Raw genomic sequence first — 13,489 nt, forward strand, 5'->3', positions numbered from 1 at the left:
ATAATCACTAGGTCAAAATGGCAAACTATGGTTGATTGACTACTTCCTGGCTTATTGCAGCATGCTGAAATGGATGGAAAGAAGGGGCAGCATGAAAATGGGGTATATTCACATTGTTCAAACTAAGCCAATGTTTCTCGCAGGACAACAAAGCAATCACTTAGATTGGTTTGCTGGGCTTTGTTTGAATTTCTTCCCCTCTCTCTCTCTCTCTGTTTTATTCAATAGGCATTTTAAAGTTGGAGCCAAATCAGTCACTTTACTTCAAAGTATCTCAGTTTGGTGGAACTGAGTTTGCAAGCAACATTTCTGTAAATGTAAGTTAATTAACTTATGTTGCGGCAAAATTTTCTACATCAAATTTTACATCTTACATCAAATGAACTGTCAAAATCATTAATGGTTATGCTAAGTAGGTTGCTACTTGGTTCATGTTCGTATTCCATATCTTGGAATATCATATCATGTCATGGCCCATCCCTGATAAGGAAAAAACACACATCTGTTAGTTTACTCTTTATCAGCAAGAAAAACACTTCAGCAGGTTCCATGGTGCTCCAGATACACACACGCTTTTAGCCTCTAGGCAGGGGTCCACAGGTCTTAGCCGTACGGAGCTGTTGCAGCAACAGAGGGCCCCTGCCCTCTTTTGGCTTATATGCCCTCCTCTGTTGAGTTGCCTGCTTACAACCTGAGACTTCTCCTGTATGGAAGTCGTCACTGCTCTTCCCTTTTCAAGCCGCTCCTGGTTCTAGGAGACAGTGGGGCAGGGAAATGGGGGGATATACTAGCCCGTTCCTCACATGACCCATCCCTTCTCCCTCCGCCACATCCTGTGTACTTTCCTCCTGCCTTGACTCTCCCTCCTGCCCCTGACTCCTGCTTTTTGGGTGGCATCACACTCCATAAATTACTTGTCCCTTCTCCTGGGTCACTCTCCTGGTCCCCAGCCTCTACCACACACACTTCGGAGCTCTGCCAGTCCCTGACATTTATGAATATGCTGTGACTATTTTGCAGTGTCTGGTGTAAATGTCTCAAGTGCCTATATTAACATAAAATAAATTCCATTCTTGTTTATTATTATGAAATTGCTGTCCCCCATGAATTTTTAAACTAAAATATTTAGTGAAGAAAATCCTGATTTATATATTTTGTAAATATTGCACATCCTGGGCTAACATGATTGTATGCAAAGGATAACAACTCTAAAGCAAGTGTGTGAATAAATGATGGAAAATCCAGCCTGCTTTTCCAAATCTCTTGTTCATTAGGGTAGATGGAATCCCTAGAAGACTTTCCCCAAACAGGTAAAGAGTATTTTAAGGCAATGCATAGAACTGGTTTTGTCATCCTCTCTTGAATTTTTCAGGTTTCAATTGCATTCCTCTTGGGAGCAACATTTCTTTGTTGCTTTTTCCATTTGTAAATTATTTGCATAATTTTCTTAGCTATCTATTATTTTCCTCTTTCCCGCCAAACTTTTTTAAAAAAAGAAACAAACATTTGGATGGCACAGCTTAGCACTGCTAAAACTGAAAATCAAGGTATTCTGGCATTTCATGTTTTACTTTAAAAGTTTTCAACTGTTTTAAAGCAAAACATATCAGTTCCTGGCAAGATAGCTCTATTTGTGACTTCTACTTTGTATTATTATTATTATTATTATTATTATTATTATTAGCAGGAGGAACCAGAGGCAGATTAAGGGCACATGTACACACTGTATGATGAACAGCATTCAGTGCAGAGTGGAGGCACCTTTTTGGAACTCTGTACAAATGATATCATTGCCATGTCATCCGCATCCCATATTCTGCTGGAATGGTTATAATCCTTTTTGTGACGAGAATGCACTTCTCAAGTGCTTCCTGCATGCATATGTACACCGAGAGCGCTTTCTCAGGTCACTTTCTATTGCGGCAGACCTGCTGACATTGCAGGACTGCGTCACTCCCCCTCACCATATTTAACTTGCCTATGAATGAAATAGGCAAAATAGGAAGCAGTATAGTAACTTAGCTGCTTCTGTATACTGATATGTATCCTCTTCATATCAGTATATCAACACACTAGTTTCCAGCCCCTCTCTTTTTGAAAGACTGCAAAATATAGATATGTATAGGTATATATGTATATTGTATTTTTCCGTGTATAAGATGCCCCCATGTATAAGACGCCCCCTATTTTGGGGGACTCAAAATTAAGAAAACACCCCTCAGCACTACCCATGTATAACATTAAACCTGTTTGTTTGTTAACTGGCTTGACCTCTCCTAGTCAAGAAGTATGCCCAGGTAGTTTAAATGCTTTCTTTTTATTGTGTTTTAAAAGATGTGACCAATGTAACCGTTTTGCAATCTCAGTAATTTATTTATAACCCAGCCCAACCAAGGCCATTGTCCAACCATGTTTCTTCATAGATGGAATGTGGGTCACGACCAGAAAGGCCTTTCCCATGTCAGTTAAGAGGTGCATAAGAGCCAGCAGTCTGACTAGTCATAAATATTCCATGTTCACTGTTTGGTTCAGCCTAGACTGATCCAGAAAGTTAATATTAAATATTTATTGCACAGCAATACCTTTGTAATAGCAAATCCAATTGAAGATGCTTTCTGAACTTGCTTCATTACAACAATACTTTCATTTTTAGTAACCTGGGCCTCGGCACATGATTTTTAATCAGACATTCATTTCACATTGTGGGTTTTGTTTGTTTGTGTTATGCAGTGCTCATTGAAACTAGTGCCTCAAATGCAGGATAATTTGAATGAGACTTGGGGTTCTGCAAGCTATTGGTTTCCACCATTGTTCTTTAATATGAAACAATGGGGGAATTTTCTTCAATGACAAGAATAAATCAGAAGGATGAATGGAAGGTAGAAGAATGTCATCATTGTGTGTTTGATTCTGCTCTCAGCAGTGCAGGTGTAGGGTTCTTTTCTTTCTTTCTCTTGTAAGAGCAGATCCACAATGTCTTGTCCTTGTAATTGATTTTACAAGATGCTCAATGATTTATGGCACATATGTACCCTGAGAGTAAGGTCAGCCTAGTGCGGAACACCTGTGTGTCTAAGCACAACCTGTCAGACCCAAATGATTTAAAACTGTCAAGTTCTATTTTTTTTAATCATTTGCCACCATTAAAGGCAAACTCACATTTAACTTTTTTTTTTTTTTGGTTCAGTTGTTGCTTGCAATGCCATATGATTTTATTAAAGGATTGCCATGCATGGCCAAGGCCCATGTTTCCCATCTGTCAAATAGGAAATCTAAAATTTGTTTCATATGATGCATTTTTAGCAAATACACCCTGGGAACACATGGAAACAACCCTCACCCCCTGGAAAAAACTACACACAAACTCTACACATACCCCAAGAATACAAATAGCATGGGAAGTTTCTTGGGATTCTAATTAAGTTCCAAAGAACCTCCAGGTAACCTAGAAGCTGTAGATTGCTTACCTAGTTGAAATGTACCCATTGTGCCTTATAGGCACAAAATATTGCATAAGAGAGAGAGTTGTTTACTAGAATAACAAGTTTTCCAGAATGTGGATTCTGACTCTGTTTCGGATGCATGAAATGATTTATTTTTCTTCAAGCCTCTTAATAAAAGAGCACCTGAAATGTTTTTCCTTTATTCCGTATCAGGATTGAATTGATAGCTGTAGCCTTTGTAGGTGTAGTTTGCACGTGGGTACTTTAATCAAGCACCTGTCTTTCAGTACAATGGGAATGTGAAGCTTGCACCCATTGCTGAATGTTGAGAGGGGTCTAGTGAGAAGAAAGCCAGAAATTACAAAACATGGTAACAATCACACACAGCTATTTCAAGCACATGGCATATTTGTTAACCAACTCATTTTTTATCATTGGATGCAGGGAATGTCCAAATTGGATAGATATTTACAAAAATATGACCATAAATCAGAGACGCAACAATATACCTTAGAGTAGATATTAGTTTTATTTTTGTATTTATTAATTTCATAAAATTTATATACCGCTTGATGGTAAAAAAACCAACAACCCTCAAAGCAGTTTACAAAATATAAAACACTACATTCAAGAAGAAGTTACAACTCCCTACTTTAAAAGTACAAAAGTTAAAATACTAAAACAGATTAAGATGACCTTGGATGAAAAGATGGAAAGCACATGCCATAAACATCATGTAGATACAAGTAGCCAAATAAGTGTTGTGAACAATTATGTTAAATTATGTAAAGGTGCAAGCTTTGAATAATAAGCCAATATCTTGTTATCACTTGCATAAGGAAATAGTTAAACAATAGGAAGGGAAAAGTTGACAGCACTGCAGCCACAAGGTGTACGTTTCAAATCCTTTTTTTGTATTTTGTTTTGCACCCACATGTCACTTAGGTCTAGACAGAATGTGTAACTTAGTCCAATTTGCTGATAAGAGATCAGATTCCTCCTTGCAGGCAGAGGTAACAGGAGTAACAATTTGTATTAGCATTTGATCCCCTTGTAGTCAGATCTTTGCATGAATATTGTTTCAGATTCTACGTGGTTTCCTTGAAGACTGGGGCAGTCTTTCTCCTCACTGATTGTCCATCATTGACTGTGGTGAAGTCAACACCAGCAACTACCAGTTGCAGTAGTGCTATTGCAAAACTACTAACCTCTTGCCACAAGAATATCAGAGAAAAAGGAGACCAGATAGCTTTGTTTTCATTCAAGTCTCTTTAGCCACTCTACACTAGAAATTTCTCATTCCTCCTATTTCTGGATAGTTTTATAACCCATCCCTCTTTCCAGGGAACTCTGGGAACTGAATAATAATAACAATAACAATAATATATGTGTTGCCCCACTCTGGGTGGCTTCCAACAGATGTAAAGCATAATAAAACATCAAACATTAATAAATTTCCCTATACAGTCATACCTTTGAAGTCGAATGGAATCCGTTCCGGAAGTCCATTCGACTTCCAAAATGTTTGGAAACCAAAGTGTGGCTTCTGATTGGCTGCAGGAAGCTCCTGCAGCCAACCAGAAGCCACGGAAGCCTCATTGGACGTTCGGGTTCCAAAGAACGTCTGCAAACTGGAACACTCACTTCCGTGTTTGCAGCATTTGGGAGCCAAAATGTCCGAGTACCAAGGCGTTCGGGATCCAAGGTACAACTGTAGTGCGGATGGGGCCTCTGTGTTAACCTGGCATGGCTTTCAACATGCTGGCACTTTTAATGGGCAACATGTATAAAAAAACCTATTCAGCAATATACATGCCTTTTGCAGGAATATGGGGAACTAAATTAAGATAAGTGGTAATTGTGCTCACACATAACCAGTGGCTCATCATAGTAGTAGTGAAGCCGAAATCTGTGTCCTCTTGTTCCACCACAATCCTATGTTTGTTTACTTGTACTGAAGTATTTTTAACAACTCTCTCTTATACAGCAGCTGGAGCTACTGTTGCTACTCAATATCAGAAAAACTTTATCTTGCCTCCAACCCCGCAAAAGCAACATTAAGTGTCTACCAGGGCAGAAACTTGCATATTCAAACATATTGTTGCAAGCCACCCCAAATTTTGCCTAGTGGTAGCAAGATTACAGGGGTCTTGGCACTTAACCAAGGTTTGTGTTCCTTTGGAATGAGGCATGGTGGTGACATGCTTTGCGATGGCTTACCATTATCAAACAAACCAGGCCGTTATCAACCTTCTGTTTCTTCAGTGACCCACCCCTAGCAAGCTGTTGCCAGGCTGGCCTCATGAAAAAGCTAGCTGGTAATATTTCCAGGCCTTGCTAAATTCTTGAATTTATGGGTTTGCTCACATTCTAACCCTTCACTGAATGTAGAGGTTATGGGAGGGGGAGTCTGCCCCCCACAATTCATAAGAATATTTTAACATAGGGGCGATGAATGTGAAATGTTGGAGCAATGGTAATGATGAGGTAGACCATAAAAAACTCATGATACCGTATAGAAAGTGCTTGTTAACATGAAGTGCTGACTTTCATGCCGTAAAACCTGCAAGTGGAGCATTAATTGGGACAGGACACAAATATTGCACACAGATCTGCACAGATCACTCACAGCTAAACCCTAGGCAGAGTGAAGTGCCTCAGCATGTTTTGCTCACCTGGAATGAGCCAGTGCACAGTGGCGTTATCATAAACACAAACTTCCAGGAGAATTTTATTGATCAGCATACTAGTGCCTTGTAATCTTTTATCATGTTTATTTATACAACCACACCTTGATCATTTATTATTCTAGTTTTAGACTCAGAGCCTGTGATTTAATGCCTTAGCAAAGGCCACCCAGTGAGTTCAAGGCTGAGTTGGGACTTCAGCCCAGATTTCCCAGGTCTACAGTGTATGAATGTTTCATGCCTAGAGAAAAACTGAGGTGGCTGCTGCCTAAGGTGCTTTGTTATTCCCTGTTTGGTACAAACAATTATGTTCACATGTCCATTTTTTAAATTTTTTTTGCAGGAGCTCCCTATTCTTAAAACTGGGGTGCCCTTGTGGAGTGTACAGCTTCTGAAAGGGTTGAAACCAGTGATCTCCTGAGGGAGTTGTGGTGCAACTTTCACTGTGAACGCAAATACAGTGATTGCAAGTAGAGATTAGCTGTTGGTGCCTGTTAATTAGAAGGTCGGATGGGGAACTGAACACTCAGCTTGCCGCCTTCCAGAGCTGTGCAGCTGAGAAATGAAAGCAAGATGTGCTGGCAGAGAATAGCAGGTGTCTGCCTACACAAACGCTGGCAGGTATATTTTCTACATCATAAAGTTTTAATTGCAAGTGTCTTACAGTGATGTGGCATTTTGTCTGTCTTTAGATGTCGTGGATTTCTTTTTTGCCTTGTGGAACCGGGGGTGGGTGGGGGGAAGCATTGTTTTTGTTTTGTTACTGCCCATACAAAATGACCTGTCAAGAAGCAGAATTTAACATATTCATAGGGTCGGTAACCTTTCTCGACCCTGTGTTTAGCACTGTTATGTACAGTGGTACCTCAGGTTAAGTACTTAATTTGTTCCGGAGGTCTGTACTTAACCTGAAACTGTTCTTAACTTGAAGACCACTTTAGCTAATGGGGCCTCCTGCTGCCGCTGCGCTGCCAGAGCACGATTTTTGTTTTCACCCTGAAGCAAAGTTCTTAACCTGAAGCACTATTTCCGGATTAGCGGAGTCTGTAACCTGAAGCGTATGTAACCTGAGGTACCACTGTACTGTATTTGCGGATTGAATTCTTTTTTGAAGTGAGATGCAGCACTTGCTTCAATATGTTTATGCGAGTAACAAATTGGTTTAAGGCTGGATAGGCTTCATGTAGTAGTTCTAAATTAAAGCCAGTAAAAGGGAGGCATTTGAATCCCATCAACAGTTGCAGGACACTTAACATTACATAAATGCTTGGCTCCCAAAACGCTTTCCTTATTTCAAATGGTTTTAATAAGATAGTGATTTATACTTCTTGAGAGATGGAACTGTTATCAAAGAATGTTAACTTGGCTCTCACATAAAGGAAACATTGATAGGCCCAGTGCACAGCTTGGTCTCTGACTTTTTTTGGGATGCAGTTTTCACTGAAAAATACTGTATTTGACATTGCTGTCTGTGTATCAGTGGGCAGGCATGTGGAAACGTTCTCTTTCATAGAGGACAAAGTATGGAAATATGCACTTGCACAAACTCTGGCTTGGTGAACTGCATTTGTTAACTTGCTTTACCCTTCATGTGGTTTATCAAAGGGCAAAGAAACAGGTAATGGCATGTATTCCTTCAGTCCTGTTTTAAGATAGGACTGTAACTTGCTCCTTTCTAATTGCTCACTGTTATAATTTAATTATTTACACTATTTCTAAACATGGATGGCATTCAGAACAGAAAAATAAAATCTGAGTTCTCCAACACTGAATGGGAAGGGCAAGAAGTGACTGGAACACTGGAAAGATCAGTTCTGTTCTTGTATGGAGTACCTTCATTATATCATGCCGATGGGCTCTGTAATTTCTGGCTGTGAATAGATGGGGCTCATGAAAGACCAAGGTGGCATGTATTGAGGTTGGATGCGCATCTGACCTTTTTCAAAACCACCATACAGATGTGAGTTTTTTACACTGTAATCCCATCTGAAACCTTGAGAAACAGAATGACAGTGTTCACTAAGATGAAGTTTAGACTTTATGGTATTTGGGAAGGGCCCAGGGCGAAAACCTTGATTCCAAACAAGAGTTTTTGGCAGGTCTTTAAAACAGCTGATGGAGGATAGTGTTGCTTAAACATGGTTACTTGGGCATTTATTTGAAAATAAAAGAGAACTCAGGTGTTTAGGATGCTCAGAAGGAGTTGGGTTCTTTGGCAGTGTGGGCTAGTCAATTCAGATGTTTACAAGATGCAAGGATTCCAGACTGATAAATAACATGATTCTGCTAAGTTTGTGTATTTGAGTGACAGCCATAAGCCTCTTCCTAATTCTCTCAATACATATGCTGAATATGGGGGGTGGGGATCAAGGCGACATTTGCTAACTGTGTTCCCAGACTCTGAGCCAATAATCCACAATGTGAAAGAGGCTTCTATGCATATATCACTGTACATGCATTGGCTACTTACGCAGCACCTTGCACAACCACTTGCTAATTCTTGGAGAGCCATGCACATGCATGGAGGCCAAGTGTGAAGCCAACAGGTGCATCCCACTGAAACAAGATTAGGGGTCCTCACTTTATATGTTGTACTGGAAGCATGAGAAACTACTTACACGTGTCCAGACTGGATCTTGTACTGTAGATATTGCTCATGGATTCATTTTCTGATGATGACATCTGGTGGACACATTTCACCACTATGAAATTTCAACATCCTCTTAAGATCTGTGAGAGCCGCAGAGATTTAGCATGAATGACATTGCATTTCTTTTGATTGATTGATCCTGACAAGGAATATCTGAAGTTCTGAAGACACAAGCTCTGCAGCAGTGATTCTCAAGTCAACAGACTTACTGAGAGCCTGATAATGAGTCATTGGCTGTAGGTAGCATTCACTTTGGCAGTGCCAAAGAATGCTTCAACTACCGCACAATTTCACTCATTTCACATGCTAGCAAGGTTATGCTTAAAATTCTACAAGGCAGGCTTAAGCAGTATGTGGACCGAGAACTCCCAGAAGTGCAAGCTGGATTTCGAAGGGGCAGAGGAACCAGAGACCAAATTGCAAACATGCACTGGATTATGGAGAAAGCTAGAGAGTTCCAGAAAGACATCTACTTCTGCTTCATTTACTATGCAAAAACCTTTGACTGTGTTGGACCACAGCAAACTATGGCAAGTTCTTAAAGAAATGGGAGTACCTGATCACCTCATCTGTCTCCTGAGAAATCTCTATGTGGGACAAGAAGCTACAGTTAGAACTGGATATGGAACAACTGATTGGTTCAAAATTGGGAAAGGAGTACAGCAAGGCTGTATATCGTCTCCCTGCTTATTTAACTTATATGCAGAATTCATCATGTGAAAGGCTGGGCTGCATGAATCCCAAGCTGGAAGTAAGATCGCCGGAAGAAATCTCAACAACCTCAGATATGCAGATGACACAACCTTGATGGCAGAAAGTGAGGAGGAATTAAAGAACCTTTTAATGAGGGTGAAAGAGGAGAGCGCAAAATATGGTCTGAAGCTCAACATCAAAAAAACGAAGATCATGGCCACTGGTCCCATCACCCCTTGGCAAATAGAAGGGGAAGAAATGGAGGCAGTGAGAGATTTTACTTTCTTGGGCTCCGTGATCACTGCAGATGGTGATAGCAGTCACGAAATTAAAAGACTCCTGCTTCTTGGGAGAAAAGCAATGACAAACCTAGACAGCATCTTAAAAAGCAGAGACATCACCTTGCCAACAAAGGTCCGTATAGTTAAAGCCATGGTTTTCCCTGTACAGTGGTGCCCCGCAAGACGAATGCCTCGCAAGACGAAAAACCCGCTAGACGAAAGGGTTTTCCGTTTTTCGATGCGCTTCGCAGGACAAATTTCCCTATGGGCTTGCTTTGCAAGACGAAAATGTCTTGCGAGTCTTGAGATTTTTTTCGCTCCCCCCCCTTTTTCTAAGCCGCTAAGCCACTAATAGCCTTTTAGCCGCTAAGCCGCTAAGCCTTTAATAGCCGCTAAACCGCTAATAGCGCTAAGCCGCTAATAGGGTTGCTTCGCAAGACGAAAAAACCGCTAGACGAAGAGACTCGCGGAACGGATTAATTTTGTCTTGCGAGGCACCACTGTAGTTATGTATGGAAGTGAGAGCTGGACCATAAAGAAGGCTGATCGCCGAAGAATTGATGCTTTTGAATTATGGTGCTGGAGGAGACTCTTGAGAGTCCCTTGGACTGCAAGAAGATCAAACGCATCCATTCTGAAGGAAATCAGCCCTGAGTGCTCACTGGAAGGACAGATCCTGAAGCTGAGGCTCCAGTACTTTGGCCACCTCATGAGAAGAGAAGACTCCCTGGAAAATACCCTGATGTTGGGAAAGATGGAGGGCACAAGGAGAAGGGGATGACAGAGGACGAGATGGTTGGACAGTGTTCTCGAAGCTACAAACATGAGTCTGACCAAACTGCGGGAGGCAGTGGAAGACAGGAGTGCCTGGCATGCTCTGGTCCATGGGGTAACGAAAAGTCGGACATGACTAAAAAGTACTAAGTCACAGTGATTTCTAGATCCAGGAGAGGAATTCATGAAGGCAAAATTCCATTAGTAGATCCTGGTAGTAAACGGCACAGATGATTCATAGTTAAAGGAGTTGGGGAGGAGAGTTGGAAAGTGTTTTTACGAGCCATGGGTGTGTTCACTGTTACATGCTCAAGGGTGTGTTTCAGCCTAGATGGAAAGAAATGAGGCAATGCTGGAATACACGTAAGTGTATGTGTGCAAAAAAACTGTGCTGCTCATCAAAATAGAAAAAAGCAACTGCATAAAAACTAGGGCTAAAATTCTGATTCCAGGGAAGCCAGTGGCAAAACTCTTAGGCTCTTACACCTTGTGTTCTTGGCTCCGCTTTTCATTTCATTTTAAATGGTATTAAGCAATAGAGTCCTGTAGGAAAAAACTAGAATGTGGATATGAAGCATGTTGGCTATGATTTTTATAGGCTGCTGCATATGCTGCTGTGGAATAGAACAGCTTTCCTCCTTGGCCTCCTTGGTATAATCTTTCTGGCTTCCACCTGGGGTTATCCAATTATGTGTTTGAACGCTGAGAATAAGCCTGTTGCAGGCTACATGTCACATATCTACTCATTTATTTAGGTGATGGGAAAGTGGGGGAAGAAGCTCAAGTCTCCCTTGGTTAGTGCGTCCCAAATTTTAATCAGTATGGTATTTCCTCTTCCTTGAAGACCAGAGGGAACACCTGTGTTTTTCTGAGAGTGCCACAAGAGACAGTTGGCAAATGCTATTGTTTCTGAGAAAACAGATGACTCTCTAGTTCAGAGGGGAAACGAATTAGAAAGTTCATCTGCATACATTGTCTTCAAAGGCTGCACAGAACTCCTTCACAAACAGTTTCAACAAATTAAAGAGTGAGACCCCCTGACACAGCTAATAAGATGTCTGGTAAATTGCTTTGACAAAGCACCCAGCTCTTATTGGAGACCTGAGGGTTTGTAGTAAAGGTCAGGGTAGGTTGGCATGACGCAATTTTTAAAGCATTTCTTAATCATCCTGCCTAATTTAATGTGTCAGAGACATGCCTTTCACTTCAAAGGATATTCTAAACTTAAAATTTCACCATCGTTCTGTATCCTTGAAATATGCATCATATGCTTTAACTTTCGTTTTCCTATCACAATTGAGTTTAAAGGTTTCACTTAGTTTCTTATTTGCCTTGATTTTAAGTATTTAGTTAATAAATCAATCTATAAATCAACCTCAGTGCAGGAAATATATATTGGGAGATTTAATGATGGCAAGTGTATTTTGAATGGATAAGCTAAATGAATGAATGAATAATTTACTTGAAGAATTATCCTAAATGCATTGCAAGAGGCAGTGAATTAAACTATTTAGTGTAATGTCATCAGCTCACAAGTCACGAATTTGTGATTAGTGAATTGAAAGGTTCATTTCACCAATTATTTCGCTAATGGTCCGATCCTATTTTGTATTCTTTAAGATGACAGATGCTGCGTCCTTTTCCTTTCATCCAATAACAAGCGAGTCTCCTATTTTGATCTGAGCTTCTAACACAGCTCTTCTCTTTGATTGCTGTTTGGAGAATGTAGGTACATATACAATGTAGGCTACCTCCACCTTTGAGTGTATCTATATTAGGACAACTTCATTAATGACTGCAGTGGTACTTGGTGAGCTTAGAAAAGAATACCAAAAAGCATATGCTTTGTAAATTGGAAAATATAAGCTTTCTAGCCAAGAGCATGAGAAAAGCCCTGCTGGATCAAGCCAAACTCCCATTAAGTCTATCATTCTCTTTTCACAGTGGCCAGCCAGATGCTATGAGAAACACAAGCAGGAGCTGTGTACAATAGTGCTCTCTTCACAAATAAACACTGGCTACAGTTTTTGGTTGAGGAGGAGAGAACTTAACCACAAACTTGGCTTCAGATGACATACACTAAGTCAAATCTTGGGTTAGCTCACATACGGTATGAGAGTAAAATAGACTGAGGGAGGAGCAAACCAACTGTGAACTGTTCTCTAGGAGCACTCACATCCCAGTAAACCATGGCTTGACCTATCATAGCAAAACATACAGCTGTATCATAGACTATACTTATAATATTGTAGGGGTTTGCCTAGCAGTCACTTTTCCTTCGGGCCTTTGACGCTAAGCACTAATTGTCAGAGAGAAAATACCAGGGCAGCTTACAAAAGGTGTGTTGAAAACAACTGTGTGATAAACTTAATGTTCAGTGCTTAAAACTAGGATGTGATCAGCCTCGGTACTGACAATGCATATAAAATTGTCTGCTGTCCAAAATAATGAGATCAGCTTTAAAGTCACGTGGCTTTTTAAAAGCTCTTTGTAATTTGCCATTTACTTCTCAGCCTTCAGGGCAGGCTTGTGTTGTATGTTCCAGCTTTGCTTTGTAACTGTGTGGGTTTGAAATTAGCCTCTGTTTTAATTAAATCAGCACTTTTCATATAATCACGTGGCTCCAGAAAGTTGCATTTTTATTTGAGTTGAGCAGCATAAGTATTAATTATGTTTAAAAATGAGACAGCTGCTTCATCATTTATTTTTTGTGCCTAAAACATTCTGGTGACAAAATATGTATATGAGAGTAGAGCTCTTTGATGGCAGGTTCACGGTTCAAATAAATACATTAACACCCTTCAGTTTTTCTCTCGTTTGGCCTGAATCAAATCTTTGCTGTTTGGATAGAACTTCAATGAATACTAAGGCTGTTAACACAAAAATGAAGATAATAATGTATATTTTTGTTACATGTTGCATTTATTGCAGAGTTTTGAATATTTAGACAAGCAACTGTGG

At 40.3% G+C, this 13,489-nt stretch overlaps 1 protein-coding gene and 1 long non-coding RNA gene across 4 annotated transcripts in view; both read left to right on the forward strand.

The window, feature by feature from the left end:
• The window catches only part of ROR1 (receptor tyrosine kinase like orphan receptor 1), a 157,583-nt gene that overhangs the window by 43,899 nt on the left and 100,195 nt on the right, over window positions 1–13,489 (forward strand). Inside the window, exon 1 of one of the 3 annotated variants that reach the window (XM_081011756.1) lies at window positions 6,653–6,751. The exons of the other annotated variants lie outside the window; for them this stretch is intronic. The gene's annotated coding sequence lies outside the window, so the exon portion shown is untranslated. Of the gene's footprint in view, window positions 1–6,652; window positions 6,752–13,489 lie in introns of those variants that run through there. 3 annotated transcript variants of the gene reach the window in all.
• The window catches only part of LOC308480423, a 72,243-nt gene that overhangs the window by 29,610 nt on the left and 29,144 nt on the right, over window positions 1–13,489 (forward strand). The window contains exon 2 of the long non-coding RNA XR_013988101.1: window positions 229–317. This is a non-coding gene — a long non-coding RNA (uncharacterized lncRNA). The remainder of the gene's footprint in view (window positions 1–228; window positions 318–13,489) is intronic.

The sequence above is a fragment of the Podarcis pityusensis genome (assembly GCF_964106645.2).
Source record: "Podarcis pityusensis genome assembly, chromosome: 6".
Classification (NCBI taxonomy): Eukaryota; Metazoa; Chordata; class Lepidosauria; order Squamata; family Lacertidae; genus Podarcis; species Podarcis pityusensis.